The sequence below is a fragment of the Dromiciops gliroides genome, chromosome 5, assembly GCF_019393635.1.
Source record: "Dromiciops gliroides isolate mDroGli1 chromosome 5, mDroGli1.pri, whole genome shotgun sequence".
NCBI lineage: Eukaryota > Metazoa > Chordata > Mammalia > Microbiotheria > Microbiotheriidae > Dromiciops > Dromiciops gliroides.
The window spans coordinates 7,402,484-7,426,258 of record NC_057865.1 but is presented as its reverse complement, the minus strand read 5'-3'; the positions used below and the strand labels follow the sequence as shown (position 1 = coordinate 7,426,258).

The 23,775-nt window shown below is 41.0% G+C and overlaps 1 protein-coding gene across 6 annotated transcripts in view; it reads left to right on the top strand.

Annotated features, from left to right (window-relative positions):
• The first annotated feature begins 1,163 nt into the window (after positions 1 to 1,163).
• DGKB (diacylglycerol kinase beta) overlaps positions 1,164 to 23,775 on the top strand; it is a 692,138-nt gene continuing 669,526 nt past the window's right edge. For 3 of the 6 annotated variants that reach the window (XM_043968093.1, XM_043968088.1, XM_043968089.1), the window contains exon 1: positions 1,165 to 1,375. The gene's annotated coding sequence lies outside the window, so the exon portion shown is untranslated. Of the gene's footprint in view, positions 1,376 to 1,633; positions 2,009 to 23,775 lie in introns of those variants that run through there. The other 3 variants (XM_043968094.1, XM_043968091.1, XM_043968090.1) reach the window with 2 other exon arrangements.

The window sequence follows — 23,775 nt, the reverse complement described above, 5'->3', positions numbered from 1 at the left end:
TACAGCTGCGATTTTTTAAGTGAGATCAGAAGGCACCCCAGGGCAGACTGAGTGCCTACTGTATGCATTAGAGACAGCCACATCAGCAATTCCTATTAAATACTCTACCTGACATTCAGCTCCTGGAACTGGAGAGAGAAACTGATGCCTTATTCTTTAGGGCCCTCAGTTTCCTCATCTAAAAAACAAGGTGGTCGGACCAGATGAGCTCTTTGGTTTCTTCCAGCACTAAATCTACCATACTGTGGAGCCTGCCCTGGTGACACAGTCCATTGAAGGTTCATAGGTCTAACGATCTGAGGGCTTTCATAGGACACCTAGACCATCCCCTCATTTTAGAGGGAGAAGGTGAGACCCAGGAAAGGGAGTGAACTTAGCCACAGGTGCTCGTTCCTTCCTGCAGCCTGGATCTTTTGTTTGTTTGTTGGTTGGTTCATTTCTTGCCTTCCTCCCCTCCCTCCCCCACCCCACTCTTTCACGGAAGGGAGTGAAGGATTTGGAGTCAGAAAGACCTAGGTTTCTAACCTGGCCTTGACCACTGAAGGAAGAAAGAGCTTCTGAGAACTCGAATAGGTTACTCCACGCTTTCGAGCCTCAGTTTGTCCATCTGTAAAAGGAGGAGGTTTGGACACAGCGGCCTCTCTGGACCCTTCTAGTTCTAAGTCGACGAGCCAGTGCCCCAGGGACTAGCCTGGGTACAGCAGAGCTGGCCAGTGAGAGAATCCAGTAAGAAAGACTGAAAGGAGGGAGGGAAGGAAGGGGAGGAGAGAAGCACCTGACTGGAGGTTGGAGAAAAGCTACTCCTAGATGGGAAAAACCTGGAAACTTTGGGCTGCTGCGAGGGGATGTCGCCTGAGCTGGGCTGAGCTGGGCTGAGCTGGACTGAGCTGAGCTCCGCAGCCTGCCCCCAAAGGAGGCTGAACAGTTGAGTGGGCTGTGTCCTACCTATCCCTGGCCGCCTCATCTTCCCGGGCGGCCCAGCCAGGGGCAGCCGCCGCCGCCGCGGAGGCCACCGGAGCTGGGCAGGATTCTTTGCAGCAGCGGCTGCCCTCCCTCCCTTCCTGCCTGCCTGCCTGCCTCCCTCCCTCCCTGCCAGCCAGCCAGCCAGCCTGCCTCTCCCGCCCCCCTCCCCTCCCCGCAGTGGGCGCACAGGCTCACAAACGCAGGCAGGCACGCGCGCGCACACACACACACACACACACAGACACACACACACAGACACACACACACACACACACACACACACACACACACACACACACACTCGGCGCACACTCGCGCACCTCCCGCAGCAGCGCATCTCTCCCTCTTCATCTCCGCACTGTCAGAGAGGACCCCCGCCAGACGCGAGAAGCCTCCGGGCCAGGGACAACAGGTACAGCCTTGTCTCTCGTCCCCCCATCTTAGCTCGGGTCCGATCCCCGCCTCCTCTCCTCCCCCCCGACTCCCGCTCGCCTCTCAGGCTTCTCTCGCTGCCTCCCTGGTGGTGGGGGAGGCTGCGATGGCCGCGGGCTGGGCAAGGGGAGGACGGCAGGGAAGCCACCCAGTTTCCCGTCCCTCCGCCCGCTGCCCCAGCTCTGGACGCTGGGCTGTGTGGGTAGTGAGTGGCTTGTGGGGCTGTTCCAAGGAAGGGAGCAGGCGGGCGCTCACTGGCTGCTCCCAGCCTTTCCTGGGCTCTGTGAGCTGGGCGCGGGTGGAGAAGCCTCCCTGAGTCTCCGAGTTCCCTGAACCCTCGCTACTGGGCAGTGTGGGGAAGGGGGTGGGGGAGCGGGTGTTTTCAGCAGCCTGACAGTCTGAGCCTTGGAGAGCGGGGCTCGGCTGCGTTTCATCTGGCCTCAGGGCCCCTGTGGTCCTCTGGGGGAACGGGCTCGCTCCGGCTCCAGGATTGCCCCATGTATGCCCGTGCTTGCATCACACTGCAGTGAATTGGGCTCCTACAGAAGCCGATCTCCGGCTCGCGCTGGGAGCCGGAGAGGAGGGTCTTTGGAGAAAGTTGGAAGGAAAGAGAGTGAGTATTTGGGGCAAAGACTTTAGTTCGCAATTCCCCAAGATCAAAGGGACAGTTGCATACCTAGAGACCATGGAGCCACCACCTTCAGCCCGGTGGTTGCTCACATGCGGGTCCTAAAGAAGGCAGGGCCCAGAGGCAGCTGCCATTGGCTCTTGCTCTGCTGATTCCGATGGCTTTTGAAAGTTCCCAGGGAGCTGATAGCCTAGTAATCAAGTTGTCTTCTCCAAAGGAAATCCCAGAATAGTTGGCACCACTGGCAGTGCCCATAGGCCAGAGAAACCAAGGCCATTAAAGGTCTTTCTCCTCATTCCGGAGGTAAGCCCCACTTTGCTTCATTGGTCCATCTCCTCCAAGTAACATAAAATCTTGGTTGTGTCTTTGGTACCCAGCCTAATGGTATGACAAAGTCAACTTTTCATCCTATTTGAGATGAGGGTTAAAGTTTCCTCAGTCCATTGTGACAGCCCCATCCCCTATTCCTCACACACCTAACACTCAGCAGAGTTTTGCACTCAGATCCTTGGCAATTTGTAGACTTAAGGTGCTTTGAGATTGCTGATAGAGATTGCTTTCTTAAACTGAGACTCAAACCAACCAACCAACCCTCTATTCCCAACAACAACAATAAGAATTCCAGGAACTGCTTAATTCCATGTCAGTGAGGTGAGGTCAGGGAAATAATGGGGGAGGGGAGGTGCCTTTGGTTTTAAAAAATGGTTAAGTCTTAGGAAGGGAATGAATGGCAGCAGAATATACAGGTTCCTTTCTAGAAGAGGGGAGGGGAGTAAATCTTTTTAGCCACTTTCTCCAAGTCCTATTTCCTACTGATCAGTTTCCACAGTGAAATATTCATCCCCACTTTGAGGAGAGGAGGAAGAAAAGAAAATCCCTGAAAAGCAGGGGAGACACAGATTGCCTGAAACAAACACGAGCATGTTAAAGGAATGTTCATCACACTGTGCAGGTGAAAGAGTTGGGAGAATTAATTTGCTCATTTACTCCCACAGAAAAGCTGTGAAAGAATACATACAACTGGGCACTTTAATGATGGAAGGGGTGGAATTTTGAGGTAGTCTTTGATGCTTTTGACACAATGTTTTAAAAGAAATTGGGAAGGGTAAGGGAGTTCTGAAGTATAGGAAATGGCTTTTAGACAAAGCAGGGGAATCTTGAAATCATGCATTACTAAAGAAAACACCTCCCTCCTCCTTTGTACAATGTGCTTTGGCTTAAAATTCCATGCACAACTTCACCTGTGAACTTTCTCTTCTATCCCTTTGTTTGAGAGGAGGTGAGAAACAAACTGAATTCAGAAAGCAATTAAAAGTGGGGTTTTGCCAAATTCTGCATTTCTCTTAATCTTTAAGAACAGTCCAGCTTTGATTTATCTTGACTTAAAGCCTGAAGTGTGTACCAGCTTTCCAGAGGTGTCCAGATCTCTGCTATGGATCATTTGCTAAACTTTGGCTCCCCAGACATAAAATCCAGCTGCAAAGCTTTAGTATCATCTGGGTAATAATTCTTCTGTTTGATGTTCTTGGTTCCCTAGTTTGTTTTAAAGCCAAGGAGACTCTTAGCTTAGGGAAACTGATTTGTGCAGCTCTGGGGAATATAGCTGGAGTTCAGCACTAATTCTGTTGTGACAGAGTGTAGCTGAAACATTTCAGAAAGGAATGAAAGGGGCAAAGGAAAGAACTTAGGGAAGGTACCTCAGGCATCAGAAGGTGGGCAGAACAGTGAATGCCTTGCTTTGATGCTCTGACAGGGGCCACTGCATGGAGATGGGGTGGCCCACTGCAAAGAGGAGATTGGAGCCTGCAGAGAGAGACAGATGGGGATGTAACGATTGGAATAAGAATTTTAGCCCTTAACAGGGATAAGCTCAGAAGGGTTTTAAAGTGAGTCACTTGGTGGGGGTAGGGGGCGGGGACAGGATCAAAATATTCATGCCATCAAAATACTCATGCCATCAAAATACTCATGCCTACTCAACCTGCCTTACTGGGGAACCTGTTAAACCAACTAAAGGTATCCTTTAGGATGCACAAAATAGGCATTGTGAAACCTGTTTTTGAAGCAAGACTGATTGTCTGAAGATCATGAATTTAAAGCTGGGAGAAATCTCATCACTGAGGTTAATGTGGTCATCTTACAATGGAGGAAATTGAGTCACAGATAAATGTAATAACTGGCCGAATGTCAGCTAGGTAGGAGTTGACAATGCTGGGGTTTAGAGTCTTGTTTCCTGACTCTGGAACACATCCTAACTACCATCTATCCTGGCTTTTCAGTTTCTTATCTTTGGGAAGGATTTGATTGGGTTCTGTCAGGGTGCTTGATGCTCCTATACCCATGGTAGAGTTTTTATGTTTTAGTGGGATTGGGAAGGAAGAATAGGAACCATGCATGGAGATCTGTTTTAGATCCTTCATTACTGATTCTGCTCACTTCTAATCCATGTAATGTGAGGGAATGACATGAAAGCTATCTGGGCCCTAGATTCTGTGTATCTCTTACTATCATGTATTACAGATATGCCATTTTGTCCATTTAGTCATTCCCCAGACATTTACTGAGCATGTGCTCTTTTCAAGGTACCAGAAAAGCATATAAATGAAAGTTAAATAAAATAGCTCTTTCTCTTACATTATATTCAAAGAAAACCATGGAACCATATAAATATATAGACATGTAGCAATCTGAGAAGCTTTCAGATTCCCCCTCAGAAAGAAAATGGCACTGGCGTTGAGCTATGGAGGAAATGAGGAATTTTAAGAGGCAGAAGGAAGGAGAGCAGAGCATCCCAGGCAAGCAAAAAGCCTGTGTAAGGACAGAAAAATGAGAGATTCTATGTTCCATTGGTAGAACAGTGATACCAGTTTAGCTAAAACGGAGAGGACTTAAATAGGATCACAGAGTCCCATAAAAGTTAAGTGACTTGTTTAAGGTCACATATGTTGAAAATGACAGACACAGGATTTGAATCCAGTTGCTCTGAACATTTTCTCTTCACTGTATCAAGCTGACTAGGATTAATATATAAGAATCCCTAACCTAGAAATGTAGGTTGGAATTTCTTTGTCAAGGATATTAAATGCCAGAGGGGAATTTACATTTTTATTTTAGTAGTGATAAGGAGCTACACAAGCTTCTTGAGTAGGGGTATGATATGACTTGTGATTTGGTAATCATTAATGTGCAAAGGAGGGATGACAGAAGAGATTGGAGGTAGGAAGGTTAATTTGAAATATATTACAGTAGTTTTGTGGGTATGCACACCACTCCTGTGGAATACAAGCTCTATGCTGCATGGTCTTTAAGAGCTACTGTGGCCCTAGAATTCATCAGTTCTGCTATAAACTATCCCTGTGAAGCTCTACTGTGACATACCCTTAGGCCCCTTTCATCAAAGTGCTGTTCTCAGAATATCCCTGCTCTGCAGCATTAACAGTTCCATCCTACAAATGAGATGGCCAATTCAGAGTAGTTTACCCAGTTGGTACCAGCATCAGGTCAGAATTCAAAGTTGCAAACTCTAAGACAAATCACTGAGCCACCTACACCAAACTGCTCTGATCCAGGGTCAGAGGACTTGGGTTGAAATACAGCTGTGTACCCTTGGACAACTCATGTAAATCTCTCTGTGCCTCAATTTCCTCATTCATAAAATGAAAAAGTTTGACTTGAGATGTTCTTAACTTGGGTTCCATGAAATTGTATATCAACATAGATTTAAATATATATCTTATTTCTTTTTTAAAAAATAATAAACATTTTTATTTATAATTTTGAGTTCCCATTTTTATCCTCTTTCTTTCTTTCCCTCCCCCTCTGAGGCAGCAAATAATCAGATATGGTTTATACATGTCTGATTATGTAAAACATCACCATATTTGTAATTTTATATGAGAAAACTTGATTAAAAGAAAATAAATGAAAGAAAGTGAGAAATTGCAAGCTTCAGTGTGTTCCATCAATATCAGTTCTTTCTTTGGAGGTGGATGGTATGTTTCATTATAAGTCCTTTGGGATTGTCTTGGATCACTGTATTGTTGTGAATAGTCAAGTCATTCACAGTTTATCAAAAAATATTGCTTTCACTGTGTACAATGTTCTCATGGTTCTGCTCACTTCACAATATATCAGTTCATACATGTCTTTCCAAGCTTTTCTGAAGTTATCCTGCTTGTCATTTCTTATAGCACAATAATATTCCATCACAATCATATACCACAGTTTATTTAGCCATTCCCCAATTGATGGGCATGTCTTTTATTTGATTTCCAATTCTTAGCCACCATAAAAAGAGGGGCTATAAATATTTTTATACAAAGAGGTCTTTTTCCTCTTTTTGCAGGTATCCTTGGGATAAAAACCTAGCAGTGGTATTGCTGTATCAAAGGATATGCACAGTTCTATAGCCCTTTGGGAATAGTTCCAAATTGTTCTCCAGAATGGTTGGATATTTTCACAATTCCACCAATAGTGGATTAGTGTCTCAGCTTTCCCATATCTCCAACATCCAATATTTTCAGTTTTTTATTATATTTACCACTCTGATAGGTGTGAGGTGATACCTCAGAGGTGTTTTAATTTGCATTTCTCTGATCAATTATGATCTAGAACATTTTTCATATGATTATACAGAGCTTTGATTTCTTTGTCTAAAAACTGCCTGTTCATATCTTTTGCCTTTTTATCAATTGGGAAATGACTTGTATTTTTATAAATTTGACTCAGTTCTTTATATATTTGAGTAATTAGACCTTTATTTGTTTCAAAAATTCTTTCCCAGTTTTCTAGGTCTCTTGTAATCTTGGTTTCATTAGTTTTGTTTCTGCAAAAACATTTCAATTATCTATTTTAAATTTTATTTTATTCTCTATATCTTCATTAGTGATAAATTCTTTCCCTTCTCATAAATCTTTTTGCTTTTGAGGCAATGAGGGTTAAGCAATTTGCCCAGGGTCACAGAGGTAGTAAGTGTCAAGTGTCTGAGGCCAGATTTGAACTCAGGTCCTCCTGAATCAAGGGTTGCTGCTTTATCCACTGCACCAACTAGATGCTCCAAAATTCTTGCCAGATATGGCATCATGTTAGTTTGACTATTTACTTTTTTTTTGGTGAGGCAATTGGGGTTAAGTGACTTGCCCAGGGTCACACAGCTAGTAAGTATCAAGTGTCTGAGGCCAGATTTGAACTCAGGTCCTTCTGAATCTGGGGCCAGTGCTTTATCCACTGTGCCACCTAACTGCCCCCCACCCACTCATTAATCTGACAGATAAATGATTCTTAATTTGCTTATGGTATCATCCTTTATTTGTAAATCATATACCCAAATTGACTTTATTTTATAGTCTAATGTGTGAGATCTTGGTCTATACCTAGTTTCTGTTTGGCTTATTTCAATATAACTGATTTCTTATGTAACTTATTTCATATGTTTAAAATATTTATGCATTAATAAATTGGATTTATGCATTTAGTTATTCTAAGAAGGCCTCCATATGATTAATCCATCTGGCAAAAGAGATTTTCCTACCAAAATGTTAAGAATCCCCCATCAAAATATCCCCAATCTCCTGCGGCTCTAGATCAGTGATCCTCTTATTTCTCTGGGCTCAGTTTCCATCTCTGTGAAACGAGGACATAGACTAGATGACTTCGAAGGGCCCTTCTGCCTCTAAATCTGTCATTCTGTCTGTGGGATCTCCTTCCTTGCCCTTTCTCTTCTTTTTCCCCTCAAGCATTCCATGCTCTGCTTTCTCTCTATGTACCTGATGTAAAGAGAACTGAAAATATAACTGAAAACTGAAAAACCCAGAATGATGAGACTCAAGGTGTTCAGCCAAGAGTTCTATATTTTATGAAAGTGTGTGTGGGGGGATGTGAGGGGTTGGAGTGAGAAAACCTGCTTCTCTCTTATGGTCATTCAGCCATTTCTGCTGTTATGAGTAGGGTTAGACAATTAGTGATGGATGGATGGTGGTGGTGGGTCCACACTTTTAGGTAGCAATTGCCAACTCCCTGGTCTCTTCACTGGGTCCTTCCTACTCAAGGTCTACAAACCAGCTCCAGTAGAGTAAAACATGGAACAGCAAGGAGAGAGCCATAAAGACAGTAATAGTCTGGGGAAAATGGGTAAGAAGTTCAACAGAGCTGGAGAGATAAAAGGAAAAGGAGGTACTTTGACTTGAGTCAGAGGTGGGCCTCAGGGCTTCTCAAGATCCTGTCTGAGGAAGGATTCACACAACAGCCACAGAAATGCCTGAAAGAAAAAAAAAAAGAAATACTAAGAAAAATGTTGCCATCATGAGCAAAGCTGAAGCTGAAGAGGAAAAAAATATGACTTGTCAGTGATCACAGAAAATGAGATGGAATGGAATTTTATCCAACCATACTCTGGAGAAGTGACTACGTAGATTAATGTGTTGCTGCGTAGAGCAACTAAGATGGGGGAAAGGCTCATTGATGAGTAAGTAGGCAAAGTGGGGGTGTGAGAGTAGCTAGGGCCCCTGCACAATCATCTCCTATAATCTATCTTGGTACACAAGAGAATCTACACCCCAGAGGGGGACAGCTAAAACAGATCAAGCAGTGGTAGACAGGGTCTTGAAGTCAAAATGACAATTCACAGTCAATGCTGGCTACTCCTTTTGAGAAGAAAGAAATACTGATAGTTTAAAGAAAAGAGTAGTGAAAGGTAATGAGCGCAAATCCTGAGCAACACCTCCAGCTGAACTTTCTTAGTCCCCTAGAGTGAAATAGCTGAAATTCATTATTCATCTTTATATGTCACAATGAGATGTCTGGCAAGTCATTTCAACTTTAACACAGTTTCCTTTTCACTAAAGTGAGAAGGCTGGACTAGATGACTTACCTTTAAGATGACTTCTGGCTCAAGCTCTATGAGCCTACCTAGTCTATGTAGCTACTGGGGTAAGGGCCACCCAAGTGTAAGAGGAGGGATGATATCTCTCATCAAATACCTGAAAGATTATCATGGGAGTGAAAGATCAATTTTTTTTTCTTGTCCCCAAGGGGCAGATCTAGAAGCATTGGATAGAAGCAGCATAGGGGAGTTTAATGTTTGAAGTCAGGGAAAATTTACTAAAAATTAAAGAGGCATCAAGGTGTAATAACCTACCCATTGAAGTGACAATTCCCTGCATCTCGTGATTTTTATTTATTTTTTTTAAATTTTTATTTTCCAAATTACATGTAAAAGCAAATTTTGGCATAAAATTTTTTTAAACTTTGTGGTCCAGTTTCTCTTCCTCCCTCCCTTACCACCCCCCCCCAAGAACTCAAGCAATTCAATATAAATTATATGCATAGTCATGGAAAACATCTCTACATTGGCTAGGTTGTGAGAGAAAGAGATAAAAACAAAACTTCAGATTAAGGAATTGTCAAAAAAAAATGTGTTTCAGTCTGTTTCAGATACCATCAGTTCTTTCTCTGTAGATGGATTTAAATTTTCATAAGTCCTTCAGAGTTATGTTGGATCATTGCCTTTATGAAAATAACCACATGCTTCCCAGCAGATCATCTTACACTAATGCTGTTATTTTGTATACAGTACATTTCTCTCTGCTTCAGTTCATGTGGGTCTTTCCAGGTTTTTCTGATAGTGTCCTGTTCATCATAACTTTTATATAGTACCATAAACTTGACAACGAATTTTCTTCACAATAGCCCAGCAGTGTAGGTACCATATGTTTTGCCATTGTAGTCAATCATCATAACCATTTCCCTCTGTCCTATTCCCTTCCAATGATATTTACTCCATTTTCTATTTTATTTTGCCCTATTCTTCCTCAAAGTGATTTGCTACTGACTACCACCTCCCCTGCTCTACCCTCCCTTCATTCACCCTTCTCTCCTTATCCTCTTTCCCTCCTACTTTCCTGTAGGGTTAAATTGGTTATTCCTCCCAATTTGGTGTGTATGTTATTCCCTCCTTAAGCCCACTCTGATGAGGTTAAGGTCTTTGAGCTAATTCTGTTTTCTAAATTTGTCTTCCTCCCTCCCTCCTCAACTCTCCCTATGAAATCAAGCAATCCAATATATGTCATACATGTGCTATTATGCAGAACATCTTCATCTTTCTCCAAAGTGTTTTGCTTTTCACAGCTCCCTTCCCCTCTTTTCCCCCCACCCATCTACTTTTGCTCCCATTTTTCCTCAGGGCAAAAATATATAACTATGCCTGCTTGAGTGTGTATGTTATTCCCTCTTTGAACCAATTCTGATGATAGTAAGGTTCACTCAGTCCCCCACTCCTTCCCCCTCTTTCCCTCCCCTCCATAAGGTTTATTTTCTTCTTCCTTCATGTGAGCTACCTCTCCCCAGTCCACTTCTCCCCTTCCCCCTCCCCCAGTCTATTCTTCCTACCCCTCAACCCTATTTTAAAGATGTCATCATGGGTTAGCTAGGTGGCACAGTGGACAAAGCACCACCCCTGGCCCAGGAGGCCCAGATCCCAAATCTGGCCCCATACGTAAGACGACCCACCCTGTTTGTTCCACAAAGAACAAGGATACACAAAAATAAATGCTTTACAAATACCATCCCTTCATATTCAGTTCAGACCTGTGTCCTCTGTGTATTCCTAACTGAAAAAGTTCTTATGAGTTGGAAGTATTATTTTCTCATGTTTGAATATAAACAGTTTAACCTTTTAACGTCCCTTGTGATTTCTTTTTCCTGTTTACCTTTTTATGATTCTCCAGGGTCTTGTATTTGAAATTCAACTTTTCTATTCAGTTCAGGTCTTTTCATCACAAATGCCTGAAAGTCCTCTTTTTCATTGAAATACCATTTTTTCTTTTGAAAGATTATGATTATTTTTGCTGGGTACATGATTCTTGACTATAGTCCCTGTTCCTTTGTCCTCTGGAATATCATATTCCATGCCTTTCTGTCCTTTAATGTAAATACTGCTAGATCTTGCTTTATCCTAATTGGAGCTCTATAGTATTTGAATTCCTTTTTTTCTAGCTGCTTGCAATATTTTCTCCTTGACCTGGGAGTTCTGGAATTTGGCTATAATATTCAGAGGTTTTCCATTTGGGATCTCTTTCAGGAGGTGATTAGTGTATTCTTTCAATTTCTATTTTAGCTTCTGCTTCTAGAATATCAAGACAATTTTCCCTGACAATCTCTTGGAGGATGGTGTCTAAGCTCTTATTTTGGTCATGGTTTTCAGGTAGTCCAATGATTTTCAAATTATCTCTCCTGGATTTATTTTTCCCGGTCAGCTGTTTTTCCAAGGAGATATTTCACATTGCCCTCTATTTTTTCATTCAATTGGATTTGCTTTACCATGTTTTGGTTTCTCATAAAGTCACTAGCTTCTATTTGTTCAATTCTAATTTTTAGACAATTATTTTCATCAGACAGCTTTTTTATCTCCTTTTCCATTTGACTTTTCAAACTTGACTTTTTTCTTATGACTCTCCTGCATCACTCTCATTTCTCTTTCTATTCTTTCCTTCTTCTCACTAAATCTTCCTTCTATCTTTCCTACTTTCTCTCCAAAGTCCCATTTGAGAGCTTCCATGGTCTGAGACCAGTTCATATTTTTCTTGGAAGCTTTCAATGTAGGGGCCCTGAGATTGTTATTCTCCTCTGAAGGTGCACCTTGATCTTCCTTGTTGCTGAAGAAACTTTCTATAATTCTAAACTTTCTTTGCTTGCTCATCTTTTAACTTCTCCTGGGGGGCCCTGCTTCTATGCTACACTACTGTCTCCAGCTTCAGAGGGTTCCAGGTGTTTTGGTATGAGGGAGGGCAGGTTTTTCTCTTGCCTGGCCTGTTCTCTGGTAAGAAGATAACCTCAAGCCAGTTTTCTAGTTAACCAGCCAGCAGAGAGTTGTGGTGGTGCTTACCTTAGATGAGCCTGTGCCCCTCCGCCACCTGTGCCTCTCACCACTCAGGATTTCTTCCTGGTTCCCTGCTGGGGTGGGATAGCCAAATTCCTCCCTAGATCCCACTGACACCCTTGGATTCACCCCTTTCCCCCTCCCAACTGGCCAGCTGTTCAGCCCTCTCACCCTACCATAGGCTCAGTTCCAGAAGATGATGGTGCTGCAGCTGATTCAGAGGCTTGGGGGTTAAGTTCCTCTGGTGTGGTGTGCCTGGGGTCTCTGTCAGTGTGACCTCTGGGTTAGACTTTACTAATAGCCCAGCATGGCCCCCTTTAATCTGTTTATGGCTGGAAAATAATCTCTGCCCATATTTTTTGTGGGATTTTCTGCTCCAGGGTTTCTTTTGTTGCTGTTTTTGGGGAAATTGTATCTGGAGCTCTGTGCATTTAATGTCTTTCCTCTGCCGTCTTGACTCTGCCCCCCAGATATGTAACTGGTGATTTTTTAATGGAGAAGGTGCATAACCACGTGCTGAAGATGCTAGAGTGGGAATCCTATCCAGGAATGTTTTGGATTAGATGCCACTGTCCTTTCCACCTCTGGTCCTGTGATTCCTGTCTGAAGATTGCCAAAAAGGATCTCAATTGGCATTAAGCTTGCTGATGTCTAATTTGACTTCTTCACTTCATCTCAAGAGCTGTAGTAAATGCCGCAGTCCCATTGAAGCAGTTGACAAGAATCGTGGGGAAACTTGAAACCATGCTGTATTCTGAACAGAAGGAACCTGAAAAATTGGCCTAGTAAAGGCTTAGTGCCATGTAATGGTCAGCAAACATGGGAAGTTCTCTCTTTCAGTGGAGATACTTTAGACTGCCTTAGCTCAGCCTCTTAGGATAAATTCTCTAAGGAGGAGATGGGAGATGCTAGCAAAAGGCAAGTTTGGATTTGATATGAGGCATGTCATCCTAACATAGTGAGCTCTTCCAAAGTTAAAGGAACTATTCCCAGGGCTCCTGTGTTTCCCCTCAGAGGGAGTATTTGCAAAATTTGTAGGACCACTTGCCAGATATGATATGGAGGAGAATGATTTTTCCTTAGATGCATGTTGGGTGAGATGACCTGTGAGGTCCCTTCTAACTCTGAGGTTTTGAGATTTTACATTTCATTTGAAATGTACATTTTTTAAGATGAGACAGTGCTCTAGGCTTGCCTCTTTTGAGATTGGTGGTGTGCAAGCAAAAATATAAAGAAACTCAAAGCTATCGCTGCACATGCCCTGGATAAATGACTTCCTAAACACAGCTGTTTCTGCTGATTTCTTGTGTTGAGAAGGGCAGGAGTTTGTTTGTTTATTTTGTTTTGGTCTTTTTTTAAATCTCCAGAGTGGTGAGGAATCTATGCTAATACATCCACACTGCAATATAGGTGAAATAATCTTAGTGCTCAGGAACCTTAAGGATGGCCTGCTTCATTTTCTAGGACATGAGTGCTTTACCAATCTTTTAATGGCTTTCACTTTAGTATAAGTCTTTCACTTGTACTTTTGGAGGAAAATGAGCATCTTGATGAAGATATTGCAGTTAGTCCAGAGTTGTGGTATGACATGAAATGCAATTGTATTTGGAGGCATGAGAATCAGGAAAGATGAGCAATTGAACCTCCATGTATAGCCACTGCAAGCCCATCACATTCTCTATTGAGCAGTCAAACAATGTGATAATGACAAACTCCCATTTAGAGAATGTATTTTTTTTTTCCTGGAGTCAATCTGATTATTTGGAAATTGACAAAGAACAGTTAGTTCCCTCTGCCTTGAGGGCAGCACGCTGGGACAACATCTAGGGTATTGACTTCCATGTTCCACACATAGAGGTTTCAATCTAAAGAACTTTTGTTAAAGGCTTATGATTCAGCAGGTGCTGACTAGTCACATACAGGGAAAAATTAAAGTGTCTGCCCTTGTGGATTTTTCATTTTAATTGGAGAAAATGAAACAAACATAGATAAGCAAATACAAAACAATTTTCAGGGAGAATAATTTTCAGGTAACAGGGATGGGGTAGTGTGAGAGGATCTGGCAAGCCTTAGTGTGAAGGTAGTATGTTACCCATGCCTTCAAAGGAAGCTAGTGTAGGCTGTGAGGCAATGGTGAAGAGACAGGCGAGTCCTGACCCAGGGGACTACTTCTCCACCAGTAGAGAAATGCATGATAGAACACCATGAATAAGGTACCTAAGTTTGGGACAGTCATATTGGTTTGAAGGATGTGTGAAGTCGAGAAATATGACCTGAGTCTGAAAATGGAAGAGGGAGCCAGACAGTAAAGCAATTGAAATGCCAGACTCAGGAGTTTGTATTTTATCTTACAGACAGTGGAAAGCCATTGAAAATAATCAAGCAGGGTGGTAAAATGATCAGATCCACGTGTTAGGAATAACAATTGAGCAATGGTGTGGAGCATTCAATAGGGGAGGGCAAGGCTTTAGGCCAGGAGAGCAATTAGGAGGCTATTATATTAGTCCGTGGGAGAGGTGATAAGGACCTGGGCTACAGCAAAGTTATTTTACATAGAGAGAAGGGATTAGATAGAACAGAGATTTTGTGAAGGCAGAATCAATAATTGCTACCTGACAAGGAATTTAGTAAGGAAATGCCTGAAGAAGTTGGGAAACATGGAGATGAAGAGGAGAAGCAAGATAGAGAGTGCCCTGGAAACTGTAATTGCTTAGAAGGACATGGTTAGGGGCAGTTAGCTAGCACAGTGGATAAAGCACCCGATCTAGATTCAGGAGGACCCGAGTTCAAATCCAGCCTCAGACACTTGACACATACTAGCTGTGTGACCCCGGGCAAGTCGATTAACTCTCATTGTCTCCCACCCACAAAAAAAAAAAAAAAAAAAAAAAGGACGTGGTTAATTAGCCTAGAGGGCAAAATTCAGTTATACTTTTTGTCTGTCTCCCAAAGGTTAGTTTAGTATCTGGAATATAGCAGACACAATGAACGTTTGTTGGATCAGTGAGAAAAGGAATCACCTTAATGCAAGTCAGGTAGCAAGTCTCGCTGTAGTTTACTAGATCCTTGAACACCAGGTGCTGGTCACAAACCAGTATTCAAAGCCAATCTTTGAGGTGCCCTTGCTCCTCCTAATTCCATTTAATAGATGACATGCTCAGTACCGAAAATTCAGTGCTGATTTTCATTTTAGAATAGATAAGTTCCTCTGAAGCATGACTCAGTCCCCACCTCCTCCATGAGACCTTGCTGCATCTCTCCAGGTCTGAGTAATTTCTCCTTCTTGAGATGGCATTGTTTATATTTTGTTTTTACATGCCTCTGTATGTTTGGTATACCTCCCTCCCTCCCCTAGGAAAAGGTAAGTTTTAAGTTTAGGGACTGTATTTTTTTTTTTTACATTCCCACAGTGCCTGGTACATAGTAGATGCCTAATGTTTTTCTCAATTTAATTTTACTACATCCTAATAAGGAGTAAGGAAGATTAAGGGAGTAGAGTTTGTTCAGGGAAGAAAGCCTTTGTTCCTTCAAAAAAGTTCCAAAGGGCTCCTAAGTGATGGTGGACCAACTGTGACTGCAACCTGAGAGCCCTTATAATCATTCCCAAGGGACAAAATGAGGAACTCTGATAAGAGATGCTTCAGACTGAGAAGAGGTTAGTTTAAAATGGGCTAAGAAAAAGGGATTTTAGAAGGGGAAATTTAAGTAGTTAATGATATTATGAGTTATATCATTATATATAATGATATAAATATCCATTAATTATAAATAATGACCATAATTATCTGTGATCATGGTGAGAATGGATAACCAAGTTTAAACAGTGAGGCAAATGGGTTTTTCCCAAATATCAAGTTTTTTGCTGCCTCTGGTACAGTAGATAATACTGCCTAGAGGCCTTAGATTCTGTCAGTGCTAAATATTTATTTGTTAATATAGTGAAAGGGCAGGACATCTCAAGTCATGTTTCTGATTGGGCATCTTGAAATTTAGCCAACACTAAACAAAATTGAAGCCATAGGTGGTGATATGGCAAAAATGCCAAGTGTAGAAAGGCTCTGCTGAGTCAGCATTCTCAGATCCTGTGACAAAGTGAATTCTGCTGAGCAGAGACATGTGTGCTATAAACATTAGGAAGGCAGTGTTGGCTGCAGGAGCCTAGGCTTCAGGAGCTCCATGTTGGCAGGCCACTGGTCTTCTCAGGCAACGAGATGGGAAGCTGGTGATCACTCCTATTTTTCCAGTGTTCCAAAGTGCTGTCTTCATACCAACTCCAGGAAGTAGTTTGAATTAGTATTATATTCAGTGTAGATTTTGGTTTTGGTTTTGGGGGACCCTGAGATGTCATGGTTACAGGAATCTCCTGGTATACAAACACTTTCCATTAATCTAGTTCAACAACTCATCTCCAGTGTTTGGTCTTAGAGAGCTACCCTAGACCACTCAGAGATTCAGTGAAATCATGTGTCAGAGGCAGGGACTGATCCCAGGCCATTGGATCTCATTGCAAGTTACCTACCATGAATGTCCTCCAAATGAGGAAAATGAGCTTCTGATAGTGTAGTCAGAATAAGAATAATAAAATTGTATAGAGCTTTAACATTTAAAAAGCCATATGTACATATGCATGGACATATATGTATATCTATATATTCATAATATATTCAAAATATACAAATATATATAGCATGAATATATGTGTGCATGCATACACATAGATGCAGGGTGCTCCAAAAGTCTTAGTGTCAAACATTGCCCTTTAGTCTAGGTCTTTCACTTGGAGGGAAATGAATAAGCGTATCCAGCACCTGCAATCTTGGTGAAAACATTGAGGTCCTTATTGCAGAAATTGCACTAAGACTTTTGGGACACCCTCTATTTTTTTTTTTTTAATTCTTGCAACAACCCCAGAGGTGGGTTCTATTGTCTCCCTTTAGAGATGTGGATACCAAGGTTTAAAGAAGTTAAGTGACTTGTCCAGTATGACATTTAAAAAGTTGAGAGACAGTTTCTGGGTAATTTAATAATTGTATTCATAAGGCCAGCAGGTTCTTAGTAAAAAGGATAGTCATTTAGCCATCTCTCTTAGAATAAAGACCCCTTAAAGATAGTGGGGTCACAGCTTATATGCCCTTCAAATATGACATATACCTGAGGGATGCCTACTCAACCCTGATTGCTTAACCAAATGGGAAGTGAGCTATCATGAAGTATGAGACTTAGGGCATTTCAATCTTATGGGTCTTAGGTCACTTCAATCTTGGTCAAAGAGGCATAAATATCCACATTACCTATCTTTTTTTTTTCAGGACAGTGAAGGTTAAGTGACTTGCCCAGGGTCACACGGCTAGTAAGTGTCAATTGTCTGAAGTTGGATTTGAACTTGGGTCCTCTTGAATCTAGGCAGGTGCTCTATCCACTGCTCCACCTAGCTGCCCCTCACCTATCTTTATAATAGGTAGAATCAACATTTTCCCAGGACCTGTCTAAACAAACACTAAAGGGCAGGAATACACCCATTAGACCAAATTTAGAATTTTTTTTCCTGATTGATTAGATTTTTCCCTGGGCAAGTCTCTAAAAGAAATCTTCAACAATGGTTGATTTTTGTATGAGGGAGTAGAAAAGGTGAAAAAACTTGGTCCTCATACAATAATTAGTTATTAAACACGAAAGAAATTTAAATTTCTCATGCCAGTGAAACAGTTAGTGAATGCCAAGATGGGAGTAGGGTATGAGATTTGAAGTCCAATGTCCTGACTCCAGGTCCAAAATTCAATCAATTGCATAATTAATGTGGACTTTGATGTCTGTGCTGCACTGGAAAGATTACTAGGTTGGGAATCTGAAGACCTCACTTCATGTTGTGTTTCTGCTATTTAAGATCAGTGGGACTTTGGAGAAATAGCTTCACCTTGAGCAGTAATTTAGTGGTGTTGAATGAGACAACTGTCAAGGTTATTTCCAACCTTAACATTGTTTGAGCCTGTGACATTGTTGGCTTCTTAAATTCTGAGAACAAAATATGTTGATATGATGATGGCAGTAATGATGTCATGACTTTTTCAAATTTATAATTCTAATAAAACAATTTGAGAGATTGAATACAAGCTTGAAATAATTACTCATCCTGAGGTGGTGAATGCTAGCCAACAATAAGAAAATGGGGGGCAGCTAAGTGGCGCAGTGGATAAAGCACTGGCCCTGGATTCAGGGGGACCTGAGTTCAAATCCAGCGTCAGACACTTGACACTTACTAGCCATGTGACCCTGGGAAAGTCAACCCCCATTGCCCCACAAAACAAAACAAAATAAAACCAACACAAAAGAAAAAGAAAATGGACTTGACATCCATTGGTCTGAGAATATATAGTTGGCTCAGTACTGCCAATCATTTCAGGACTGAGTGTGGAACCACAACAGTCCCTAGAGTCAGAACTTTGGAATGGAACTGGAATGGAATATAGATGACTGGTCATGAATTCTTGAATTTTAGCTGTGGCTCTGAAAAACTATTAGCTGAGTCACCACAGGCAAATTACTTAGCCTTCCTAAACTGTTTCTTCATGTGTACACAGTTATAATAATACTTATAGTCTTCTGTATCACAGGGTTGACAGAAGAGTAAAGTAATACAATATACGTAAAGTAATCTGAAAATAGAAATTTCTCTACAAATTGCCATGATTCTTATTTGTTTGGGAGTGAAGGCTGAGCTGTGAGAAGAACAAGAATTTGGGTCCAGAGATCTTTTTTGGCAAAGAGCAATTAAGAAATAGCAAGCCCTGGGTGCTGTGTGTTATGAATGAGCAACTTCTCCCCCCAGTAGATTTAAAAATAAATATGGCCTAACATGTCATTTCACAAGCCCTCCTTGTTATGGGTATTATATTATCAGAAAGCACTAGGTCCAGTCCATTTCCATAAGTTATGCTGACCAGACACTAAGCCTTCCATTAATTCTTTCATGAATCAGTGATTAAAGGTACATTCAGTGGGTAGCCAACTCCTAATTATCTAAAGTAATGGGCTCAGGGAAATCAAATAAATGAAAGTCTTAAGTGATCTCTGAATCCCTCCACAACCTCTAATAATGATTTGAATGTCACCTTTCTCTCTTGCCTTCAAACTTTGATAAGGTGCAGGTGATGAGTATTTAAGAGGTCTATGGCTAAAGAGCAGACAAGTGAAAAGGTTTCTTGACACCCCCTTCCTTTCCCTGGAAACCATCATGAGGGAGTGGGTGATTTGGTGAGAATGTGGAGAGGACACTCTTGTCAAAAAGCAACTTGGACTAGTGGCTTCTGTTCTCCTTTCCAACTCAGATTTTAGGCTTTTTGAGAAGGACAACACCACATGAGGTTTAATGAAAGGGTATACAGTGAGGGGAAATGTAAGCCTGGCTGACACTGGATAGCATTTGGGAGAAAATTGTGTTTCAAGCATGGGCTGGACAACAGGATATCTGAGGTCTTTCTATGTTTCAGGGACTATCTGTTAGATGATTTTTAAATAATAAGAGCTAGCATTTATAGAGCACTTTGTGGTTTCCAAAGTACTAATTTCATCCTCACAACAAACCTATATGAAGGTGCTATTTTTATTTTATAGATGAAACAAACAGAAGGTAAGTGACTTGTCCATGGTCACACAGCTAGTAAGTGCTGGAGACATGATTTGAACTCAGGTCTTCATGAATACAGTACTCTATCCACTGTACTACATAACTGAACTACAAATAGATTCTTTCTTGAGTAGTATTTGTATCTCTTTGTCAGGTCCTCTTTTATAGTCCCATGGAGAATATAACATATTGAAGAAAACATACCCTATGTGGAGTTTTTCTCTTCTTGTTTTCATATTTTTCTTTTAGATTCACTTTTTGGCAGTGCCTAATTGCACAAGATAATTAATATAACTGAAATAAAAATATTAGTTGTCATTTTTATAGTTATTGCTATAACATAAATAACTACTAGCAATTTTCCTTGAAAATGATTTTTCTCTGTTTAAAGCACCCACTGCTTTGATAACTAAGTATCCTGATTGAAGGAAAAAACAAAACAAAACAGGGATTCTCATATTATAAGAAAAAAAAATGAGTAATCCAATTCCTTTTGAATCCTCCAACTAAGAAGGGTGGAGACAAGAGAAAAGAGAAATCATGAGTGCACCCTGCAGGATTCATGACCTGTAAGCAGAACTCTCAGTGGGAATGGCAAGTTGGGGAGTTTATTCAGTGATTTGTTCTGCTGAGATAGATCCCAGCATTCAAGAAAGCACTTCATGGACTGTTTACAATAAAAATCATCCTTTCTGGTGCTTTGATGACAGCAGAAAACAGCTAGGAGACTGTCTAAAGCCTTCCTATGGAGGATGTTTAAGAGAGGCTGATGGGTACAGGCATTTTTGTGGTCTCCATGAATCAGTTCACCATTGACTAGGGGAAAATCTTCCACAAACACAATAGCATGGCCTACTGAGTGTATTTTCACATATAATCGTTTAATTGCCGCCACTGACTCCATCTCACCTCTATGTTAACATAATTCAGTTCAATTCAATATGCATTTACTAAGTGGTCACTTTCTGCTGCATGGCAAAATATATACAGAGTACATCGAGTGAAAGGATTGGGTTCAAGTCTCACTTCTGACACATATTAATTGCATGATCCTGGCAAGTCACTTAAATTCTCAGTACACTTGGTTACTCTATAAGAATTCAAGTCATAAAGAATCTACCAACCTGCATCTCTAAAATAATTTTACTCATCCAGGATTTCTGTACACTAATGAAAATACAATTCTACCCCTTTAGCCTCTCCTTTACTATATTCTAGGCTCTGGACTTAGTGCTCAGTGGCAAAAATTCCATAGTCCCTACTCTAAATGAGCTAATATTCAACTGAGGGGATAAAACCTGATTTAGGAGAAATGTCTGAACACTGTACTTAATAAAGGAACAGGACCCTTTCTACCCAAATGCAAGAGAGATTTCATAAATCAAAAGTGGGGACAGGGTTCTCCCTTCCCCCAATAGCCAGTATTCATAGCTTCTTCATTTTAAAGTCAAGTCTGATTGCAACCCCCATTTTCTCCAAGAGGAGATCTCTCTGATTTTCAAGCTGTCATCCTAGTACCAAGGACTCTGCTTACAAGAAACAAGAAAGCTAAATGACTCATTCACCTGTGCTTTAGTTACAGATAAGTAAATACAAGATTACTTTTAAATAAATGCCAAGTAATTTCAAGAGGGAGAAAATCGGCAGTTGTTAATATCATGAAAGGTATTGTGTAGGTCATGGTAACTGAGTTAAACTTTGATGGAAACTAAGAATTCCAGGAGGCAGAGGTGAGGAGGAAGTGTATTCCAGGCATAGGGTACAATCTTTGCAAAGGTATGAAAGCAGAGGGTAGAATTTTATGTAGCAGGACCCAATTATTAAAAATGGAGGACTAGGACTATTAACCTTTTAACCCTTCATCTTCATTTACTTTTTAAGACCTGGAGAGCTGGTATATGAATTAAGGAATGGATAAATGAGCTTATTAGGAATCTCCAAATGAGAGAGAACTGCTTTGGCATTCATGAACAAGAACCTTCTCCTCCTCCTCCTTCTGTGCTCCCTGCAAAAATTATCTTGTCAAATATGTTCTCCTGGCACCTGGCCCAGTTGCACACCCCCACCCCCACCCCCTTGCCTTCATTCCCTTTGGTGCCCTGATATCTAATGTTAACAGTGAACAACAGATGATTTCCTCCTCACAATAATTTTGGAGACCCAGGTGAGAGATGTAGCCCCCTTGAAAAAGAGATTCAGGGTGATAGGACCATGGTTCATTTTTATTCTGTCAACCTCCCCCCCACACACAGACTTCTCATTCTCTTGCATTGATGCTGCAGCTTGTCTTATGCTCCTCCCCAGCAAATTCAGAGGATGACAAAGATGTCCAGACTTAATGTTGCTTAGTAACTCTTCCTGCCTGTCATCCAGGCCAGTGGTGAGCACATGGGTGACCACATAGACAGCATACAATTTTCTGAGATCCTCCCAAATGAAGGCAATAAAGGAAGAAGGCACAAGTGAATGAGACATTTTACCATCTTGTTGTTTCTAAGCAGAAGTTTGATAACAAAGATGATAACTTGAGGGTTACAGTAATGAAATTCTATGATCTCCATATCCCCAAAGTCAAGCCTTTTTGCCTTGTGGTCAGTGCTGACCAACAAGAAAAGAAATAACAGTGTATTGTCAATCCAAGGGGGGGGGAGTTGCTGTCCAAGGTTCTGATTCCTAAGTGCTGTCAGAATTTTATGAACTGAAGTAAAGAGAAAGCCTTGTACCTCTCTAAATCTTCCATCCTACATTTGGTAAGGGTTTCCAGCTTGATACAAGATTGTTTTTAATATATTCAGACTCCTCTCTCCTCCAACCATTTAAGCTTTTCTCTGTAGAAAATGTCCTGTCTCCATGACACTTGTACTGGACTGTAGGAAGGTGGTGAATTAAAGTCTTCTACCCTTCCCCCCACCTTTTTTGATTTTCAGTATTTCACATAGTGCATGGCACATACTTGTGTTTATTAAATGCTTAATATCGCCTTACTGATCGTTATTCTCAGAGAGAATAACAAGGGTCATAGAAAGTTTTAGATAAAAAGGTTAAGAAGCTGAGAAAAGGCAGTCTGAAAGATGGGCAGCTTTGGATTTTATGCAGATGTACAATTATTACTCCTTTTGGTAGTACCTGAGTAAACTAAAGAAATGAGTGCAATTCCTTTGCTAATTGTGTGAATCGGGATAAATCATATATTGGCTCTAGGACCCTCACTTTCTTCTTCTATGAGTGGGAATACAAATATTTTGGCACTTTCACAAGGATATTATAAGGGTCAAATAAATTTATATAAAGCTATTTATAATCTTCAATAACTATAAATAATGTCAGACATCATCATCTCCATCATCATAATATTATTATCTCATTCTTATCAACCTTTCAGTGGAATTCAGAAGAAAATATCTTAGACAAGTCACTATCTTATAATTTTTATATTGAAGATTATTCAGACTAATACAGAAGTTAAGAAATATAGCAGATTGTGCCATTGAAACAAGTATTAAAATGTAAACTTATCCATCACACTTACTGAAAGCATCCTCCACACAACGCCAGGTACAGGAAGAAAAATAGGAATCATATATACTTCTCTTTACCCTGCATGGTTTTGATCACTTGTGCTACACCTCTTTATCATAAAAAAAACTCATTCTATGTAGCTTAGATACTTTGAGTATTTAATACATCTATATGTGTTTTAAAATGTTCCTAAGTTTTCATAGACCAGTATCTAGCTGATAATTAGTGACAACAGAACAGTGTGCTTCCCTTCTAACATTTCTGAATTCTATACTACTTTTGGACTTTGAGAGGTATGGAAATGGAGTTTTTAATTCTAATAAATGACGTTCAAGGTCCTTTTTCAGAGAAGATGAGAAAAAACTTGAATATTTTAGTCTTAAAAATAAATGAAACTGGGGGCAGCTAGATGGCGCAGTGGTTAAAGCGCTGGCCCTGGATTCAGGAGTACCTGAGTTCAAATCTAGATTCAGACACTTGACACTCACTAGCTGTGTGACCCTGGTCAAATCACCTAACCCCTATTGCCCTGCAAAATAAATAAATAGATAGATAGATAAATGAAACCCACTTGACATTTACCAGCTATGTGACCCTAAGCAAGTCACTTAACCCCCATTGCCCCACAAAAAAGAAAAAAAAAAAAGAAACCATAGCCTCATCAAATGCTAATAGGGAACTTAGAGGTCGTAGTCCAATCCCTTCATTTTTTTCCAGATAAGGAAGTGATTTACT